Genomic DNA, 21,929 nt, shown 5'->3' on the forward strand with positions numbered 1-21,929 from the left:
TGTAGACTTCGCTCTAAAACTAGTTAGAGGTTTCTTTATCCGTTGGTCTGCAGATGAATTGAGACTTTCACTACCAGACAAAGATACAGTTTGTTCATTGTCGTGGGGTGTACTTGACCCCCACATTTCTGCCAGTTCTCCCATTAGTGCCACTGTTGCTTGGCTGGCGCTGTTTTCTTTATTTGTTGGAAAAGGTGTTTGTGCATTTTCAAATTTGTTCATAGTAAAATATTTTTTAAGTTTAAGTTTTCTAGTACTTTTGTAGACATCCAATCTCATATTGACATAATTAAAGTCTCTTTTTGGACAATAGGTTAGGCCCAGGCTCAGAATTTCTTTCTCTCTTTCACTGAGTTCTATGTCAGCGAGGTTGACAATGGTTTTATCAACATCCATGGGAGCGATTACTTTTTGTTCCACCCTCCTCTCTTTTTGTTTTTCCAATTTGCGCCTGTGTTTGTTTGCTTTTCTCCGCTCTCGTCGTTTGATGTTTTTTGCGCGGCGTAGTGTTGTTGTCTTGTCCGAGGTCGCAAGGTTTGTCTTCTGTCCTCGCAAAAAAGGGCCAGCTCTTCATCCAATGTGTTTTTAGGTCCAGCTGCCCTTGCCTGTTCATCCTTCTCCTGGTCACTATCAGGATTGGAACTATCCTCAGACATGGATGATCCAGTAGCATTTTTTTCAGTGGTAGTATTCGTTTTTTTGGTAGTGGTAGCTCCTTGTTTGTTTGCTTGTTTATTTTTCCTTAGGACCTCGTATTTTCTAGAGAAAGTAAAAATTTGGCCTGTCTCATAATCAGTCTTGTCTCTAAAGAATTTATAGGTTTTACGATTCTTAATGATGTCTTCCTCCTTTTTTAATCTGATGCACATTTCCTTTCTTAGTTTAGTCGCTTCATCCACATCGTTAAGGGCTTCGATTTCTTCATCAATTTTGTTAATTTCCTCCAACAGTTTGGTTCTGTCCAATTCTGCATGTTTGACTAAAATTACCATAAGTCTTTTGGAATTTTCAAGGTTGCAGTCAGCCCATTCGCGCATTAAGGTGGGGTTTGGTTTGTCATATGTGGGCGCTAAAAGACTGCGCAACCCACGCGGCACTCGATTTACATCTAGGTACATTTTTAATGATCGCGCCTCCCACCATTTGCTCTGTTCAGCGCGGCTTTTTTTCTCCAAGAGTTTGAATTTATCTTTGATGGAACTGCTCGACTCCTTATTTATATTTGCTGCAGCACTCTCCTTTGGTGGTTCCGATTGTTTTTCATCTAACATTTTTAAAGCCGCACTCTCTCTTTCTTGAACTGTGTCAGATGACATGGCGGGAAAACACTAGCAATTACGCTGCTTCAATTAGGGCTTTAAATGTGCACACGACGGGTTTTCAGAAGTTCTTTAGTATCCCGATTAGTGTGTAAGCCTTGCACAACCTCTCACCCTCTGTATATACAACTTTACAATCCTTAACATGTACCTCAGACGTTCAACAGAACCCTGCTGTTTCCTCCGATACAGCCGCGTCCCGGTTCGTCTTCCGGTATTCCGTGTAGATTCAATTAGTCAGGGGGGTTCCGCAGTCCTTCTCCTTCCGGAGATCCTTGGCGGTTTCCGAAGGAAAACAATCCTCTTGATATCGCTGCGGCCCTTTAGTTGAGAGGGGGTTCGTCGAAAAGCCGTCAAGAGAAAGAAACGGCTTTCACATTCCAGGAATAATCCGGTGTAGCGCAGAGCTCTCAGTCAGCTGGCAAAGACGGACTCGAACCCAAAATTCAGTGCAAAGATGATTTATTCAGCAAGTAATGTTCCCATAGTCATCACGACGCGTTTCGCGCTTCACAGAGCGCTTGATCACATGACACAGGTAATCACCTGACACACGTTTAAATACAATCTACCAATACAGGCCAAACTACAAATAAGATGGAAATAGAAGAGTTGGCTCCCTGAGAACCACTCAAGTTTTACTTAAATATCTGTGAATGCATTTATAAATTGCAGTATGCTGGAGTATATTTACAGCATTAATATTTTAGATGACCAATTATAGACATAAAAAAACGTGCGGAATAAATATTTGGTGATGATAAATTGAAAGTGAGCTAAACCAAAAAAAGTGTTTTCGATTTAAGACAAAAAAACAATTAAAATTCATTGTCGGTTAAAGTGTATATACACACACTGGTTATGTTCCTGTGTATTCCTCCCTTATCTCAAAGTAAATTTCGTTTTATTCCAGCAGGTGGCAGTATTGCACTGTTATTTTTTTTTTTCCCGTAGTTGTATTGTCATACAGATCGCAATTACAGCTGTAGTGAAGCCTCTTCTATTCTGTAAATTCCTTTTTTTATGTTCATCGTGTTCATTATGCTAGTCATACACCTTCGTTTCCTTTGCCGGTAATGCACTCCTCTTTCAATGCCTCGAATTCCCTTCTTTGAAATGGCCGCCTGCGCGTGACGTAAACGCGCTTTCCAGTCAGCTAGAGGCGCACTGATGAGGAGATGCGCGCTCAGCTGTTAACTGACAGATTTTGGCGTTCTGTCAACAGCTGATTGATTCAACCGGCAATTGTCTCTCCTTAGGCTCGTCGAACATAAACAAAAATGCCTCAGTAATCTTCATTCGTTAGGGACACAAGTGCTTCTAACTTCAAAGTTATTTCAATTTTAATTATCGCTCTGACTCATGTTTTTTCCAGTCACTTGAAGTTTATACTTCACGTTCTCACTGCTGTTATATTCAAATGCTTTGTTTAACTTTAATATTTTTTTTCTTCAAGTTATTTCTCATTTACCCAGTTTTTTTTCACTCACGTTTTTTTTCCTCTTTAAGCCGTGGTGCGTGGGTTCCTGTGTTGGTGTCCTCGTCGCCAACTTTGTTAAGAATCCACCGACAATAATTAGCTGTTCAAAGCTACTTTATTCTGGTACAGCAACACACGTGCTCCGCCACCGGAGCGCCCGACCTGCCTGGCCTGCCACCAGCTGTCATCTGTCAACATTCCAGAGACAGCTGGTGACGTAGGCACAGGGCGTACGGTGTCCTGGAAGGGACACTCGTAATCACAACACGATGTCCCTGCATTTCACCTTTGCTGCCTTTCCTCCCTGGTTTCCTGTGAAGGCTTTCGTACGTTTCCCCGTCGCCTTGCTGTGAAGGACTGCTGAAGGACTGCACAGGTAAGAGGGCTTTCTCGAAGGGGGGGAACGTTGGACAGATATTCGGCCGTAACGGAGGTTTTTATCACATTGGCCGCCTAAAAGCATCCTTGCGCACATTGCTTTATCTGCGCATTGCTGCACTGCCAGTAAGGAATCTAGCCTCAAAATTTAAGTGCCTCAAGATGTGGCTCCGCAGGGCAGGTGGAGGGGGAGCGGGGGGGGCACCTATTTCCTGGGTGTTACAGGGCCGTCCTGCAACGTGGTGATCATTCACCCACGCTGGATCCATTCTGTGCTGTTGGCTTTCAGTGCTGGCCTGCACTTTTTCAGTCCTATATAAATCACCTCGATTGTTACCATTGATGCGCCCAGTTTACTATGTTTCTGCTACCTTAACGCTTCCGCCGCTGCTGCAGATGATTCCCCCTTACCCTCACCACAGCCTTGAATTAGCATGTTGTGGTATTGTGGATGATGTTCCCATCAAGGGCAGAGTGAGCATTCTTCCTGCTGATTGGCTGCACTGCTTTATACTGGACCCAGGAAGATGTTCAGTCAGGCAGGAGACGGCCGATATGAGGCTTGTTTTAAAATGTGAGCATGTTATTGCTTGTAATTAGATTTTGTAAGTGTGCAAATATCGTAACCAATATATTTCCTGATACGCTTACTATGAGTTTGGATTATCTCTTTGATAAAGTGCTCAACCGTCTGTGCCTGCACATAGGCCTAATTAGCTCCAATTGCATTTGATCTTTGACTCACGGTGCTCCACAGATTTCATTTTCAGTGGTTCAGATTCTGCCCGCACAAGCCCTTTGGCTACTCATTATATCAGCGCCTGAGGCGGAGAGCACATGAATGTTACAGAAGGGAAGCTTTCTAGCCAGAACGTGGTCCCTGCAATGGTACCCCATACATTGCTTATTTCTTCACTTACATATGTCATCATCCCACAGAGCAGCCTTTGCAAACCCAAGCCTGTATTTGTACTGTCAGCCATATAGCGCACGTCTGGCATGTGATAGCAGCCTATTATAGAACTTATAATGCTCCTAGTCTTATTCGATGTAAAGAGCAAGAAGGCTGCAGAACTTTTGAGATCAGTCCCATGTCCAGAGTGAGTACAGTGCTTGTGTGTTTCTCACAATCTGGTTTGTCTTTTACAATTAAGTAGGAGGGACTACACCTATCACTATGCAAACAATCATTATTTTTTTGTGTTCAACATGTCACTGATTTTTTTTTTTTTTGAAAAATGTCCCAGGAAACCATCCTTTTAACTTGTTTTACATTGAATTTATGTCAGTGATTTCTCAGGTAAGACGCTTCGCATGAAGCTGCTAGACCACTTCAGAGGGTGCGACTGCAGACCTACTATCATCATCAATAAATCTTTATTTGATAATCCTCAGTGGTTGCTACTGCTAATGGAAAGCCAAAACCAACATCATTGCACGGTTTGAAAAGGGATGGTGTGGAGCTGGTGATGATGTTGGTTTTGGCTTTCTATTAGCAGTAGCAACCACTGGGGATTATCAACTGTTGCACACAATTTTCAAAGCAGTTTAACATGCCCATTTGAGCAGAGGTGAAAACTTTGTTTTAAACAGCTTCGAAGTAGCCTCCATGTCATTCATAACATATTGGCTATTCCTGCCATTTTAGTCAAGACAGTTGTGCATTCTTGGACTTCCCTCACTCCCCTTCCCTCACTCCCTCCCTCACTCCCTCCCTCCCCTTCCCTCACTCCCCTTACTCCCCTTCCCTCACTCCCCTTCCCTTACTCCCTCCCACACTCCCCCCTCACTCCCCTTCCCTCACTACCTCCCTCACTCTCCTTCCCTCACTCTCCTTCCTTCACTCTCCTTCCCTCCCTTCCTCCCTCATTCCCCTTCCCTCACTCCCCTCCCCTCACCCCCTCACTCCCTCCCTCCCTCCCCTCACTCCCCTTCCCTCACTCCCCTTCCCTTACTCCCCTTCCCTTCCCTCACTCCCTAACTCCCCTTCCCTCACTCCCCTTCCCTCAGTACGTCTCCCTCACTCCCTCACTCCATCTCCCTCCCTCTGTCTCCCTCTGTCGCCCTTCAACCTTTGTTCGTCTCCCTCCCTCTGTCTGTCTCCCTTTCTCGGTCTCCATTTCTCGGTATCCATTTATCGGTCTCTATTTCTCGGTCGCACTCTCCCTCCCTTTCCCTCCCTCTACCTCTTCCTCCCTCTTTCTCCCTCCCTTTCCCTCCCTCTTTCTCACTCCCTTTACCTCCCTCCCTCCCTCTGTCCCCCTCTGTCATCTCACTCTGCCTGTGTGTCAGCCAGGGCTGAGACAGCTTCCTGGGCACACACACACACACACAGCCACACCAGAGCACTTCACATGTCTTTAAAAGACCATTTACATGTTAATGGGGCTATGTAGTATTTCACCTCTTCTTAGGCTCCTGCAGCTCCACTCTGACTATCGCTGAAATGAATCACCCGGGCCCCCACAGAGCAGCAGAGTCTCTCATAGTCGCGCTGGTTGCAGACACTCTTTAAAAATGTTTTAATAAAACACGGGTACTGCAAAGTCTGCTGGCCGCCCGGGAAGGCTTGCCGGGCCGCTAGCTGCCCGCGGGCTGTACTATGAGTACCCGGGGTGTAGGGTGACAGTTATATTTCTAAAAGAAAATCAGAGCAAACTGGCCTTCATGATCAGAGCCCTGTGGCTATTGAAATCAGTGCAGAGTGGGCAGCATGTGCAGTCCTATTAGGGGTACGGTCACAGTTTTCTGCCTCTCCCAGACTCAAAATAAAAAGTTGTTGTCCTTGTTGAAAGTCAATGCTGTGGGTTTCAACCCTGATTGTTCAAGATTTGGGTTCTTCATTAGGCCAGGTACCCAAACGGGTCTACGGGTTAAAATAAAGTACTTTTTGCAGCATATGCTTCACAAAGGGGCTTGCAAAAATATATGGTGGGAAAGTGCACATATCTGTGAAGCAAATTAAGTGCAGGCTGTTCAAGAATCAAAGAAAAATTTGAATTGTTTTTCTTTGTTTTATTTGGTAAGATTTTAGGATCACATCTAAGTCTCAATGAAACATGTACCAAGTGCTTTACCTAGTCATGAAGTATTGTCACACACTTTAATTCAATGACTTCTTAAAGAGTTTCTCCTTGCTTAACTGGGTGTGATTTCTGATATTTAGGTTTCCCTCATCTTCTTTGCTTGATTTTGCTTGCGAGAAAGTGTCATAGTTGTTGAAATGTCACTCATAAGACACTAACATTATGAAAATGTTACACGTAGCAATCTGAAACCCTGGCAGCTCTGCACTTCTTAGGAGACCCGTTGACTTTAACAGTCCTACACATGGAAATACCAAAAGATTTGCGGGCAATGGTGTAACATCTACAATGTGGAATGAGGTGTTAGGGTACACTTAAGTCAGAGTTCTTCAATCAAGGGGGGAGCACTACCATCGCAGGGGGATGTCTGCAGAGGTACCTTTAGGGCAGCAGCCCCAGGGTCTGCACAGAGAAGCTATATTACACTATTTCAAACCTGTTTGTAAATATTTGGGGAATGTTTAACTTTCTCTAAAATATTCCTGTACTGAGGTTCAACAATTACATAGGCCTCCCAGGCAATTGTGTCGAATGTTGCACTTTGGCTGCCTTTAGAAGAGCACAGCAGCCAAGCTGGAAAATACTTAGGGGCATATTATCAAGAACGGCTTTACAAATATTGCCGGTTTAGGGGCAGAAAATTGCCGCTAAAGCGGCAATAATGGGCTTGATAATATGCCCTGGAGAATTCCAATAGAAGCCCATTTTCACACCAGAACATGGACCTCTATTGGAATTCTCAAGGGCATATTATCAAGCCCATTATCGCCACTTTAGCAGCAGTTTTCTGCCGCTACTCCGGCGATAATTTGTAACGCCATTCTTGATAATAGGCCCCCTAGTTTCTTTTAGAATTATACAGGCAGGCAGCAATACCCACAGGGCTAGAAGGGCTTCAAGTTGCCCAAAAAAATATGCTATCCATGTGTTGTATGAACACCCTGCAAATTGCTTGTCTTGGCACTAAATACAGGTTATAAATAAAGAAGTATGTATTCATTTGTAATGTGCCTTTTCTGTCTTTGTTCCCTTTCAGTCATGAATCTTTCAGGCAGCCCTAGAACACAATTTAAAGTGCTTTCTATTTATATTTGCTGTTCGAAGTATGCACAGATAGGTGCTGAAAATACTGCTTTAGGTACGCTCCTTGTTTTGTTCCATATGCCATTCAGCTGCATATGTTGTGTGAACCCTTTTTGATGCAGTTGAATAAGTTATTCTTCCCTGTGCTTTTTTTCCCTGGCCGTCCATTTGTAATATTGCAAAGGTCTATGAGCAAAGGCCAGGCCTCCATGAAAATGATGCGTCCATACTTAAACAGTCCAAAAAACACAATTTTGACATCTGAAGTTGAGAATCAAAGGCAGTGCAAGTTTCTCACAGTGTCTGTCACTGGGTCCTAAAGTTGTTCGAAATGCATGTTCATCCAATCCTGCGCTTCTCTGCAGAGTGCACATTACATTAGTCACATGTGCCAGTTGTGATTCTGTGCAAAAGTGCAAGTAGGAACTGCACAGGTGTTGAAATGTTAACATGGCACAAGTAAAACAAACTTTGTGCTTACAGGAGAGTGGGTGTACTGTGTATGGGGGATATTGAAGTGAAGGAGCCTCAAGGAAGTACATGCAAGATCAATTGAACAAACTTGAAAGAATGGACAGCTAATGTGGCCTTGCCAGGAATCACATTTTTAACTTGCAGATCATAGCTATCTTACCAGCCATCAGGACTTCAACTAATAACTTGCAGATCATGGCATATATTATTTGCCCTTAAGATAAGGCAGCAAGTAACTTCTAGGCATGTCATTCACTCCCTTGCCCATTACTATGATTCTGATCTCAGGAGCTTTCATGGTGTCTCATGTGAAACATAGTTCTTAAACATGTTCTCTTCATTGCAAGGGAAAAAGCTACTTGATCGCTAGACCGAGGACTTCTATTCAAGAAGAAGAAACATCTGAGGAAGTGAATAAGAAGGTATGCATTTGTTTTTGAGTGCTGAAGTTTGCCCTCACTAACTTATGAACAAGTAACTTGCAGAGCCTCATTGATGCTATACAGCATGTACATACTGGAGCAATTTTGGGAGCACCTACTTAAAACCTGGATGAGCTGGAATGACTTTTCATCCACTTACCACATAATGATTCTTTTATCCAAATTTATTTTATTTAAAACATAAGAAGATTTTTTTTAAAGATTTTGTTTTAAACTACAAAGTTAAAAACCTCCTGTACCTCATGCAGCTGTAAAACTGCAGCCATGTACTATTCATTAACATGCAGCTTCAAATTGTGTATCTTAGGTTAAGCAAGCATTTGATATGGATCGTTTTCTGCTCCCGAAAGATGGTAGAGTGCTCAAGCGAAAGGCTGAAACTGAAACAGATGGAGAGAGAATAGCTGCAAAAACGATTTGGATATTGGTTTCACCTGCATTGTTGTTAGTGGAGAAAGTAGACCACAGTGTGTGGTTTATGGCGCCATCTTAGCTAACGACAGCTTGAAGCCAACTAAACTAAGACAGCACTTTGAAACGAAACATGGGTCTCTAGCAGGAAAAAGCTGAGATTTTTTCGCCAGGAAATTGCAAGAGATAACTCAGCAGAAAGAAGTGGTGAAACATGTGGCAAATACTCCTGCAAATGCGTTAAAAGCCTCATACCAAGTAGAATACCACATTGCCAAAAACAAAAGGCTCTTTGTAGATGGAGAAAAGGTGATTCTCCCAGCATTGCTCGACGTAGCTAGGACAATGCTTGGTGAAAAAGCAGCAGAGAAGTTCAAAAGTATACCCATCTCAGACACAACAATTTGCCGCCGCATCTCTGACATGTCAGAAGATATCCAGGGACAGCTCATATCCCGGCTGAAATCCAGTTTGTTTGCTTTGCAGCTGGATGAAGCAACTGATGTCTCGAAGGATGCCCATTTAATTGCTTATGTTCGTTACTGTTACGAAACACTAGTATTAGAAGATTTTTTATTTTGCAAGCCAATCAAGGGGTGGGCAACAGGATCCGATGTGTTTGACATTTTCAATGACTTCCTGAATATCAATGGCTTGAAATGGGAAAACTGTGTTGGAATCTGCACAGATGGTGCTCCTTCAATGTGTGGTGCTAGGGCTGGCCGAAAAGCTAACATATTGAAAGTGGCTCCACATATTCTGTGGACTCACTGTATGATACATCGGGAAGCCCTTGCTGTTCGAAACATGGACAGCGAACTAGAGGATGTGCTGAATTCTGCTGTTAAAATAGTAAATTTTATAAAGACCCATCCCGCAAGAGCTCGTCTATTTGCAATTTTATGTGCATAAATGGGAGCTGAGCATGATGGCTTGCTGTTTTATACAGAAGTGCGGTGGTTATCCCGGGGGAAAGTGCTGTCTCGCATCTTTGAATTAAGGAATGAAGTATGGCAGTTTCTTCTGTGTTTGGACCCCTGCATAGCAGAACAACTATGCAATCCCCGCTGGCTTGTGCTTCTAGCATACCTTGCTGACATTTTTGAGAAATTAAATTCCCTGAATCTGTCGCTGCAAGGAGCCGATATGACTTCTTTTACCATGAATAAAAGAATAACTGGATTCAAGAAGAAGCTTGAATTATGGAGAAGACTAGTTGAAGATGGCCTGTTTGAGCAGTTTCCATGTTTAGTAGATGCTCTTGCAGAGACTGAATATGAACTGCCAAGTGTTGCTGAGATAACAAAAATTAACCTGATGTCTCTCAGGGACAGTTTGCAAAAGTATTTTCCTGAGGACAACGATCACTTCAATGACTGGGTCTTTCAACCATTTTTGGCAGAGGTGGCAAGCCATCTCTCGATTCGTATGCAGGAAGAACTCATTGATCTCCAAAGTGACCGCACTCTGCAGATGCATTTCAGCAAAGTCTCACTAGGAGAGTTTTGGCTGAAAATGTCAAAACTCTCTTGCCTTTCAGCTCGTCGTATTTATGTGATATTGGGTTCTCAGCACTTGCGGTATTAAAGACTAAGTACCGTTCAAGACTGGATGTGGAGCACAACCTGAGGATGGCGGTAGATTGACCGTCTCTGTGGTGAAAAACAGTCACACCTGTCACATTAATGTTGGTGGTGTTATTATAAATCTGTCATGTGTAAAACAAAGTATCCTAGTAAAAACAATTTGCACACATTTTATCTTGGAAGTTTTTGTTTTGAGCTGTGCAATAAGCCTCTGTCATTAACCACACCCACTCACAAACCTACATTTCACTAAACTCTTATTGTGTTGAACATTATTGCCATATATGGCCCGGGATATGCGGGTAGCGGTCCATTATGTAGTGTACCAGATTCCAGAAATTTCTGTCACGTGGTGGGGGGCCCGACATTTCAAAAAATTCAGTTGGGGGGGCTCAACCTACAAAAGTTTGAAGACCTCTGATCTAAGTGATGGCAGAGTATAGCTTTGTTTTATGGCATACTGGCCAGTTTCCTTAGAACTCTCTCCTTTGTGAAGAATGAATGTAGTAGATTACAATAAATTCATCTGTTCATTAAAACTATTCTCTAGGGTGATGGCTCAGTATAGTAGACATTAACAACATACTCACCTCTCTGCTCACACCTTTGTCCAGGATAAAGAATCCTATTACTAGTGGTTTGTCACACAGTGCCTGTCTGCTAAGACCTCCCTACTGGTTGTATGTTGCAGTGGTTTGTGTAAATTTGCACTAAAACCTCTTATCAGGTTCACGAATGGTGTTGCTGTGGTTTGCAATAGACTAGCCTATACAGAAAGACATTTTACTTTGGTCATTAGAGTTTACAGTAGTGGTTTAGAAAACACAGGATTATCCGCTGAAACTGTCTCTTACATGATAATTGAGTGTAGTAGTTCATACTGTTACAGTGAGCTTTCTGCTGTACTTCTCCCACCTCTGTAGTCTTCTTACTTTTAAAAAGTTAAATGGTATTTTATGAAGTATATTGAAGTTTAGTTTGCTGGAAGATGTCATCAGTGATGTCATTTGAGATGTCATGAGTGATGTCACTGACCATGTCATGAGTGATGTAATATGTGAGGTTATAAGCAGTGCATTGCGAGTCCTAATTTACAGCTGGCTTAGGTAACTATAACTACTGAATTTCTATGGCTTTGTGTGTGTGAAATCTAACCCTAACTATAAAGTCCCTATAACCTTTGGTTTTCAGTTCATTTCTAAGGTTTTTAAATTCAATTTCCTAACTATAACATCCCTGTAACCTTTGTTTTTTTATTGAATTGCACCAGTTTTTTTAAATATAAATTGTACTACAATTTCAACTATAAATTCAATTCAGTAATATACATTTTTACAAGTTTATAAATACATTTTAGTAACACATTTATCTTTATACAATTTAAAACAAACAATTAACAAAAAAGCCATAATTTATTGAATTTTTTACAAATGCAAAACATCCATTCATTTCATTGACCCACAGATCCGCTACGATGCAACCACAAATCTGTCCACCCATACACATTGAAAATCATAACCTAAATCAGTTATTTCAGTTTCTCATCTCTCTGGAGACAGTCTATTCATCACAGCACCATCATATTTTTACCTTACCTTCAAAGAAGAGAGTTTCAAGTTAAGATCCCTTCTGCTGAAGATAGAAGAGAACGGAAAGAGCACAACGAAGAAGACTTATCAACGCCAAACAATTCCTCTGACGTTTGGAATTATTTCTCCACACCTTTCAAATTACAGACACGAATAAAATTCCCTTTTTTAACGCTGAATTACCAATATGGGGGAACCCGGGGCTACCAAACATCTTTTCTGATGGCGCCAGCGCTCAATGGCTAGATCATGGAATTAAATCTCTAGGAGATCTCTATGGTTCAGAAGGTCTTCTAAGCTTTAATTCATTAAAAATACTATATAAGATTAAAGACACCATGTACTTTAAATATATACAGCTACAAGATTTTTTGATTAACAAAAATCAAATTGTGAACGTCGAACAATCAGAGATTCTTCAATGTATTTATTCGAATCTCACCAAATCTCTTATTAGTAAAAGCTATACTTTGCTGAACAAAGGCCATGTTGGTGATTGTGGGAAGATAGCAGACAAATGGACTAATAGGCTGGGAATTAATATCAACTCCAACCAGATCACTAACTCATTTAAACAAATTAATCGAGTTGTCCATTCTTCAAGTTTAAGGCTACAATCTTACAAGACAATCACCCAAGTATACTATACACCACAGAGAATATCAAACTGGACACTTGGTAATACTTCTAATGAACGTACCAAATGTCCAAAATGCAATAAAGAAGCCGCTCCTATTGAACACATGCTTTATCAATGTCCGAAACTTTCAACTTTTTGGGCAGGAATAACTGAGGTTCTTGACAAAAAACAAATAACTTTTCCGGCCATATCTGCCCACTTAATTTTACTGGATATACAAGACAATAATAGTAATTTCAAGGATTTAATAACAATTATTTTCTCTTGTGCGAGATTGGCCATTGCGCGAACTTGGATATCAAAAGAACCCCCAACTGTTATGGATTGGTGGTATCTAATTCATGAAATCTATACAATGGAGCTATCATTGGCTAAACTTAGAGGCCCAAAAACCCTAGAACGAAAGGAAAGAATATGGGGATCATTCATAAATTAAATGTATGATTGTATTGCGATACCGGCACGCTTATATGTTTTTCTTTTCTTCTATATACAATTAATATTATATGCACTGTTTCTTTTTCTTCATATATGTATGCATAATTAGTGTGATTTAAGTATTGTAAATATTCTCTCTTGCAACCAATAAAAATGGTTTAAAAAAAAAAATGAAAATCATAACCTAAATCAGTTATTTCAGTTTCTCATCTCTCTGGAGACAGTCTATTCATCACAGCACCATCATATTTTTACCTTACCTTCAAAGAAGAGAGTTTCAAGTTAAGATCCTTTCTGCTGAAGATAGAAGAGAACGGAAAGGGCACAACGATGAAGACTTATCAACGCCAAACAATTCCTCTGACGTTTGGAATTATTTCTCCACACCTTTCAGGAGAAAAGGAAGTTCTCGCAAAAATTATCCAATGCAATTTTTGCAGCAATAAACTGTCAAGAGATAATCTGCAGAAGTGTTCACAAGGCACATCATCTGTTTTGAAACACCTGAAAACCATACATACAAGAACATATCAGAGAATGATAAGAGAGAGGGAAGGTGGTGCATCATCATCAGCAGTTGGACTATTTGTGGGACCCTTACTACCTGACAAGATACTTACCATCCCCACTGTTTCACAAAAACTGCAAGACATGGTCACTCATTGTACCAAACACCAAATGCCAGTTGCAGTAAGTATATCATCTGTTGCATAGTTTATGGATGCTGTCAAGAAAGGATAATTCGTAACAATTTTTCACCTTACATCGGACTTGGATGTCTCAATAGCGTTGATATATGAAAAGACAAAGAAGTTTGGGAGTATTTCGGGATATGAAAGAAATGCTACAAAACTGAACGTATGGCATGGAATCTGGGCACCTGTGCTTATCCAACAAAAAAGGTGATCAGGTATTTGGTAATACTGATTACCGCCTAAGTGCCCTATGTGCCTCCTTGTTGATGCGGATGATGTTCATATGTTTTTAACCTGTCCTAAGCTTCTGCATTTCTGGGCAGAGATAAATAGAGGTAGGGAAGATATTTGTGGTCTAAATATCCAGGCAAGCACAGCTTTAGTTTTCTTTGATTTTGTTCAGACTATAAGTCTTTTCCCAGATGGGAAAATAAGTTATGTTATTTTTGATTTTGCTTGCAAGAAGAGAACTTTGTAAAAGTGGATAAAAGATATTCCTCCAACTATTTTAGATTGGGTGATTTCCATCAAATATACAATGAAGATGGACAAAGATAAATTACATAAATATAAAAATAATAGGGGTAATAGAACAGACTTTTGGAGACTATGCGAGGAATGGTTGGGCACCCTTGATCAATAAAACAACAAAAATAAACAGTCCAATGATTAATCCTTTACACTTGTTTTACTTCATCTCTCTAGTTCTGTAGGGCACCCATGATTATACGAGACAAGTATGTAGAGAGGCTCTGTGTAAAGCTTTTCCATCTAGATACAGAGCTCTCCAGTTGGTGCTATTCGAGAGGGAAGCCAAGGGAGTAAATCCAATAGCTCTGAAGTATCTAATGGCGAATGAGGACAAATAAAACAAATTATTTCACCTCATTCTTTCATCTTCTATTACTCTTTGAACAAGTGTAATTGTCTGAGTATGGGTGTCTAAATAGGTATATGAGTGGCTGTATGGTTGGGTGACTGGGTGTATGAGTAGTTGAGTGGACATGTGAGTGTGTCAGTGCCTCTCTGGGTGTGTCCCTCGTGTAAGTAGCCGTGTTATTGTGTGACTGGGTATGTTAGTGACTGAATGGGTGTCTAAATAGGTATGTAAGTGGCTGTATCGAATGGTAACTGGCTGTGTTATGAGTGTTTGGCCATGGAACTGTGTGTGCAAGTGGCTCTTTCAGAGGTGGATACATACGTGCTGTGTGAGTGTGTGTTTATGTGTATGTGCCTCTGTCACTGTCTGACTGGGTGTGTGAATGACTGTATGGTTTTGAAAATAGGTATAAGAGTGGCTGTATGGGTGGGTGACTGAGTGTATAACTGGGTGTATGGGTGTATAAGTGTATGTGTGTGTGTGTGTAACTAACTGGGTGCATGCATGGCTGTATAGGTGTGACAGTGCCTGCATGGGTGTGTGAATGACTATGTAAATGGTTGCATGGGTGAGTAAATGGGTTCATGCGTGAATGGTTTTATGGGTGTATGACTGAGTGTGTCAATCACTGTCTGGTTATATGAGTGGTGGGTATCCAAGTGCTTTTGTGGGATTATAATTGGGTGTGTAACTGCCTGCCTGACTTTGTGAATAGATGCAAATTATATACTATTAAAATACTGTACAATCTCTTTGCTGCTGTCCAAAATTTAGTGTAGTATCTGTTAACATCTATTTTTCAGTGCAAATCTCATGTCATAACTAGGGCAATCCTCCTCCACTCTCAGTAGAAAATAACTTAACATGGCTAACCTTCCCCAAGTGGTCTCACTCATACTTCTACCCTTAGCAAATCACAGACCTCCTTTCATCTTTTATTTTTCATATACCACTCCTAAATTGTCACTATTTTTTAATCCTTTCCATGTTTCCTGTAAAGAAGCCCAGTTTGGTAGTGTTTTTAAATATATATTTTGGAGGTTTTCATCACATAAAAAGAAAATCAAAAAATATAATCAGAACAAGAGTGCAATAGCTATAATTGACCAATGAACCTTAATTAGGGTAAAACTGGTTTTGGGTTACTTGAGCTCCAGTTTAGGGAGGACTTAGCCTGACAGTACAGGCTGGACTGTTCCCATTGGAGCAGAAGCAACACTTATTTGCATATGGATGGGTGAATACTGAGGTGACTTGGTGTGCAAAATAACGATGGACTGGGATGTGGCCTGAGTAATTAACAGTGGCTGAAAGTAATCCAAGTATTCTATCCTTCAGTTTTTTGTACTTTTGTGTGGCAAATGTAACAAACTGGCTTACTGGTTGATGAGGATGGAAAAAACCCTACTCAAGCAATACCCACAATCTTGGTCAAGGGGAACCATAAAGGTCACTGAATTAGCCTATGTTTAACTCTACGGTAACCCGGCACAAAAATAGTGAAGTTTAACTTAGAGTCAGTGTGTAAAGTATGTATGAAGCAAATTAAAATAAATAAATTGAAAACACAACATGGGAAAAATCCCAAACCAATTTAGAAAATTTTAATAAATCCAATCAGTAGAACCGGAGTTATACATTTTTAAAGTTTTTAAAGAAATCTAATGCCTGAAAGACATCAGGCCGCATAATACTGGGTCAAAGTCAAAAGTTAAGGCTGGCTGCGATAGAGTGTAGGTCACATACTCGGTTTACATTCTAATTTAGAAAAATTATTGAAGAAAAGTTTAGGAGATGGTCGGGTTAAGTGAGGCAAGGCAGCAGGCAGTGTCTGAGGAGGAGGGGTAACCGCTGGGGAGCCCCTGGATGATGTCACAGTGAAGATTTCTACCTTCAGACTTAGACAACGTTTTGGAAGTCCAAGATCTCTAGCAGGATGAAGCTGCAGCTGCAGCCAACGAGGGCTCTATGAGGTCGGGTACCTTTTCCAAGAGGCCCTGCTGAACAGGTCTGCAGCTGCTGAGAAGAACACAGTGAGAGGTACAACAAAGTCAAGCTGACCAGCGATGCAACTTGGACAGATCGGCTGGCAGGTAGGTCCTGGTCTTCTGTCGATTCTCCAGAAAGTTTTTGTCAAACATTTTTCTAAGCTTTTAGGGTTAGGCAGGAGCAGAACCACCAACACCACAACCAAGGGCCCGGTACCCGGGGGGCACCACTTGGGGGTTTAGAAGCCACTCAAGCAGAGGCCTCTTGCTGGGTTCAAGGCCCCCAGAGCTTGTTATGTTCCTCTAGCTTATAGAGCAAATAGGCCAACTAGCCATTGGAGTCACTTCTGCTGGCCCTGGGACATGGTCTAGTTCTCCTCCAAGAAGCAAGACAGGCCTTCAAGTAGCAGGGCGGTCCACTGGTAGCAGCTTGGTAGTCTTCTGAGAGTGCAGGCAGTCCTTATGAAGTCTTTCACAGGTCCAGGAGTGTACTGAAGAGTTGTTCCGAGGGTTCAATATTTATAGCTGGAGAAAGCTTTTGAAATGGGGGATTCCCTATACTAGCCCCACATCTGATTTTGGGAAGTTCATCCCTTCCCGCGCCAAGGATCCAAGAACTCCGAGGTGACAAAAGGTTAGTGCAGGGTTCCTCTGTGTGTGCTGGAGACAAATCCTTTGAAGTGTAAGTGAGGTAGGGAACAGCTCTACCCTCCCATGGTCCATCCTGTCAACTTCTAGTACCCTTTTTCCTCACTGTGTGGGTGGAATACACAAAGTACAACAGCAGAGCCATTCACAGTCATGTGGCCCAGGACACTGGCAGCAGGCACCAAATAGTTAGGTAGGAAAATGGCAGCTTCTCAAAAGTGACATTTTCAGAATAGCAACTTAAAATCTGATTTTACCATTAAAGAGGATTTTAACTTTGATTCATTTTAGTCCAAACATAATATTTCTACCTGCTACCAATCACAAGTTATTACCCACTAAAGGTAATAAGGCGACTCAATGTTATCCACTGGGAGAGATAGACCTTACAGTAGTGAAAACAAATATACAAGTTTTTCACTACCAGGACATGTAAAACTTAACCTGACATATCCTACATTTTAAACACAATGCACCCTGCCTTATGGGCTTTTAGGGTCTAACTTGGGGTGACTTACATATATGGAAAAGAAAGGTATTGGCCTGGCGCAAGGTTTATTTTGCCAGGTAGAAATGGCAGTTTAAAACTGCATCGCAGGCTACAAAGAGACAATTTTTAAAGTGCCACTTTAGAGGGGGGCCCAATGAATGTTACATGCCTACTAGTAGCATTTAATTTACAGGCCCTAGGTACATGAGGTTCCATATACTATGGATTTGCCAGTACAATAAATGAGTCTTGCAGGTCTAGGATACTTTTGCCAGGTTGTAGGGAGTGAGTGCAAGCACTTAGCACTGATTAGCAATGGTAAAGTGCACATAGTCCTAATGTCAACTAAAACCAAATTAAAAAAACATGAGTAGTGAAGGAAAAAAGGCTGGGGGAAGACCATGCTAACAGCCTATGAAAACATTCCTAACACATACTATTTATTCAGCCATCAAGCAACTTCCATCATCATTCCAATCACTCAATCATCTATTCATCTTTCCATGCATGCACTGCTCTGTCAATGCACTCAACTATGCAAAGTTTGCTCATATAACGAAATTGTAGCACAGAATTAGTAACAATAATCCCAGAGGCAATACAGTTATCATATAAATAAAGTTAAGTAAAATAAAGTAATACAAAAATGTTTGAGAATTAAGACAATTACATTTAGGCATCATAAGATTAAAATGAAGGCGTTCTCACAAGAAAGGATTGAAAAAAACTTTTAATGTTATCCTATAGGAACTATGACTGGGAATAGGGCACCTTTTCTATCCAATCCATGTGTGAACCTGATTGGATACAAGTTGGTGATTCACCCCCTGGACAGTTTTTCCATTTAGACTGTGCAATGAAGCTTTTAAGAGGTCAAATAAAATGATTGTATGGTCCTGGTGTAGCCTGAAATTTCACACCAAAAATCTAAAACCAGGAAAAGTGGCTAAGTTACATCTTTTGTGCAGGAACGTTTGTAGGTCGTCCCACCTCTTTCAGTGGAAATTCTTCACAAAGTCTAAAACTTTTCAATAGTTTCTCTTAGGAGAATTATCTCAACGAAATATCCTCAAATTTCAGAACTGGCTCCTGAAACTCCAGCCATGTCTTTCCAATGGAAGTTGGTCATTACAACTGAGCGTTCATCTCCATATGGAATGCCCAGTACTAACTGGTCAGTTAGAAGCATTGTAAGACACCCATGAACCTCTGGAGGGAAGTTCTTTATGGGCAAGAAAGTTTCACTACAAGGACCCTGACCAGTGGGCATTCCCTTTGCTACTTAGTGTGTTAAATCAACCACACAGAATGTGATGGGGGAACATGGGTCTCTTGCTGACAGTACTACAGAATCCAAGCAACATTTCACTGAGGAGGCGTAAGAAGGCTGAAACTGATATGAGGTTGCTAATCTTTCTTTCTGGAGGGGACCTCACCTAACAGTTGAGGATGGATCATTCCCAGGAGAAGCAGAGTCAGTACCGATTTGTATAAGGTGGGTCTCTGTAGCTTCACAGTGCACAAAAACAGGTGGATTGGAATGCTACTCACAGTGATTGACATTGGTTTATTTTACAGGTCCACAATATTTACCACAACATTGTTTTCACACTGCAAATAATCTACACAAGTAAATATGGAGTCGTAGGACTAGGCATCAAACTATGTGATTTACATCAATTGCACATGGGGATCCTTTTGAATCCCCTACACGTACGGTATTTATGAAAAACATCAGAAAACCTACAATGTATAGATTTCTGACTTTTCAATGATTCTTTATGAATTAATAATTGGTCTCTTTCTACAGGATGGCCTCCCTAATAACTTTACAAAAAACCTTTACATAAAAGAGGCATGTATAGGATACACTACAGCTCATCAGTCATAATTTACACATTGGAACAGATTTAATTTCAAAGTTGGTCTTATTGGTAGTTTAGGTGTTTCACTTACATCTTTTTGCTTACCAGAAAAGTGGTGCTTTTCTGAATGGCTTTAGGCCTTAATTCTACATTGGTAACAACTGACCTTGGGGGATCGTAGCAAGCATCTAGTGGTATGAAAGGCTTTCTTTGGAGCTCTTAGCCAGCCGGCCCAAACTGAAAACACGGTGTACTCTATACCATGCAGTTTGCTACCTTTTGGAATCTCCGCTCTCTATGAACTGATTATGATGTCCTACATATCGTTTACAATTAGGAAATCAAGCGGCATTCTCTTAGATTTCACCACTGTTCTAGTCAAGATGTGGGCCTTAGCGGGATGCTGATGGGTACCCAGCTGAGAGAAATGCCAAAGCTGTGCGCCTACTGGGGAGTGAACGGAGCTGTTCTGGTGGTGGTGGCACCAAGAGAAATGCTGGGCCTGACTGAGGTCACCTAGTCGCCCAAATGCATGCAAAAGAGAAGTTCCACCGTGACTGGTCCCAGGAAAATGAAAGCAGAACCGCAGTCCAGGAACTCCTGGCACCAGCATCTTCAATTGTTTGTGGAACCTCACGCTGCAACGAAGACTGAAGGTGGTGGCTATCGCCATGTCCACAATCACATACAAAGCAGAAATTACAACAGCACCCCCACAGGTCTTCAGACTTAGATGTGGGCAAAGTGTTGGAAGAAACAGCAGGCCCACTGATAGCTAGGTTGCAGTTAGGTAGAGGTAGTCCTGTTCTTGGTGCTTTGGGCAGTTCGCCTACTCTCTCCTATATGACTGCCCCTGAAGAGAGAGCACAGTAAACATTTTTCTCTTGGAAATTAGGGTCTTTATGGCCTAGGTCCCTGACACCATAGGGGCCACTAAAAAATCTGAAGTAAACAAGGTCTGTACAGTCGAATTGAAGTCCTTGCACCAAACAATAGAGGGGCTCCACCTTGCTCCAAAGTGCTACACCATGCCAAAGCATTTGATGTGGTAAAATGGCACCACTCGTGTGACTCACAGAGCCCTCTTGAACCTTCAAAAACACAGCACATCACATTGCTGACATTGGCAAGCAAAAATGCACAAAAAGTCAAGGCATCATCCAAGAACCCTCACTCCATCAAGCAAACGCACAAGCACATTCTCCTAATATAGAAATAATAGATCACCAAGGCACAGAGAAAGCACAACTATAGGACATATTAGCTAAAATATTTAAGGCCATTTTAGCCACAAAGGAAGCAGTATTAAATAAGACAGACTCAGTAGTAGTGACCATGAGTTTACTGCACGATGATCAATAGAAACTAGCTGACAGAATCAGCTAAACTCTAAACTCACTGACTCTGTTGACTTTCTGAAAAGAAGATTCAGAAGGCTGATCCAAATGCAACAGTATAAGTGCGGGTACATTGCCCATGAGCATCAAGGGAGACAATTTGGCCACCTTCCTGGACAAGACGTTGATGCAGCAAATTATGTTGCATGGTCTCTCCAACTTTTAAACCATGACAAGAGCACTCTGATAACTGGGATTCCACTCTACTACCAAATTAACCCCGATAACATGTTGTCATGCTTGCTGAATTACAGAGACAAAGATATACTTTTGCAGAGAGCAAGGAAGGGTGGCTACTATGTTGCTGAGAATACCAAATTCATGCTATTCTTTGACTACACCCTAGAAGTGCAGCAGCACTTCAGCTAGTTCGGGTTGACTACACACCAAGATACCCTGGTTGGGTTGAGTCGTGCGCATTATTAAATCAAATATTAATAATAATGTTCTACCTTTATAGAGGTCAAGTGTAAGCTGAGATACTTAGGCGTGTGTGTCATGCATTCTTTCCCTGTGCACCTCAAGATACTGAGTAATAACACAACACTATTTTTTGACAATCCTATAGAGGTCTAGGACTAGGCTGAGGAGCAAGTTGCTGCTCGAGAAAGTAAGACACACTAGTGGGAACAACAACCAAAGAGAAGAAGATGGGAAAGATTGATGCCTGAAGACCAGAAGGCTCAACAACATTGTGAGCATGAATGGAGAGAGATGCTGTAAAGGCAAAGGTCGGTGAGCAGTTTAATAGAAGGTCACTGGAAAATCCTCTGGCTCAGAGTTAAACTTTATGGAGTCTGAGTGCAAGGAGAAAAAGCTTATAAGCGACGACTACAATTTACCTGAGGTTATCCCTAATACTGCAGATGAGCGGATTTGATTTCATGCTGGGGTGTTGGTCCAAGAAACAATTGACAGTCGCCAATCTGGTGGACTGCTTGTGAATGTCATTTTCTAAGTTGATATACATGTAGAATAAATGAAACTGGTGCAGCCGACAGGGGTGCCATTGAGCCATATTTGCTCCTCCCGCTCTAAT

At 41.5% G+C, this 21,929-nt stretch overlaps 1 protein-coding gene across 2 annotated transcripts in view; it reads left to right on the forward strand.

Annotated features, from left to right (window-relative positions):
- Positions 1 to 21,929, forward strand: part of FAM162B (family with sequence similarity 162 member B) — a 150,815-nt gene that overhangs the window by 113,152 nt on the left and 15,734 nt on the right. Inside the window, exons 1-2 of one of the 2 annotated variants that reach the window (XR_013596171.1) lie at positions 3,121 to 3,175; positions 8,168 to 8,242. The exons of the other annotated variant lie outside the window; for it this stretch is intronic. The gene's annotated coding sequence lies outside the window, so the exon portion shown is untranslated. Of the gene's footprint in view, positions 1 to 3,120; positions 3,176 to 8,167; positions 8,243 to 21,929 lie in introns of those variants that run through there. 2 annotated transcript variants of the gene reach the window in all.

This window comes from Lissotriton helveticus, chromosome 6 (genome assembly GCF_964261635.1).
Source record: "Lissotriton helveticus chromosome 6, aLisHel1.1, whole genome shotgun sequence".
Lineage (NCBI taxonomy): Eukaryota > Metazoa > Chordata > Amphibia > Caudata > Salamandridae > Lissotriton > Lissotriton helveticus.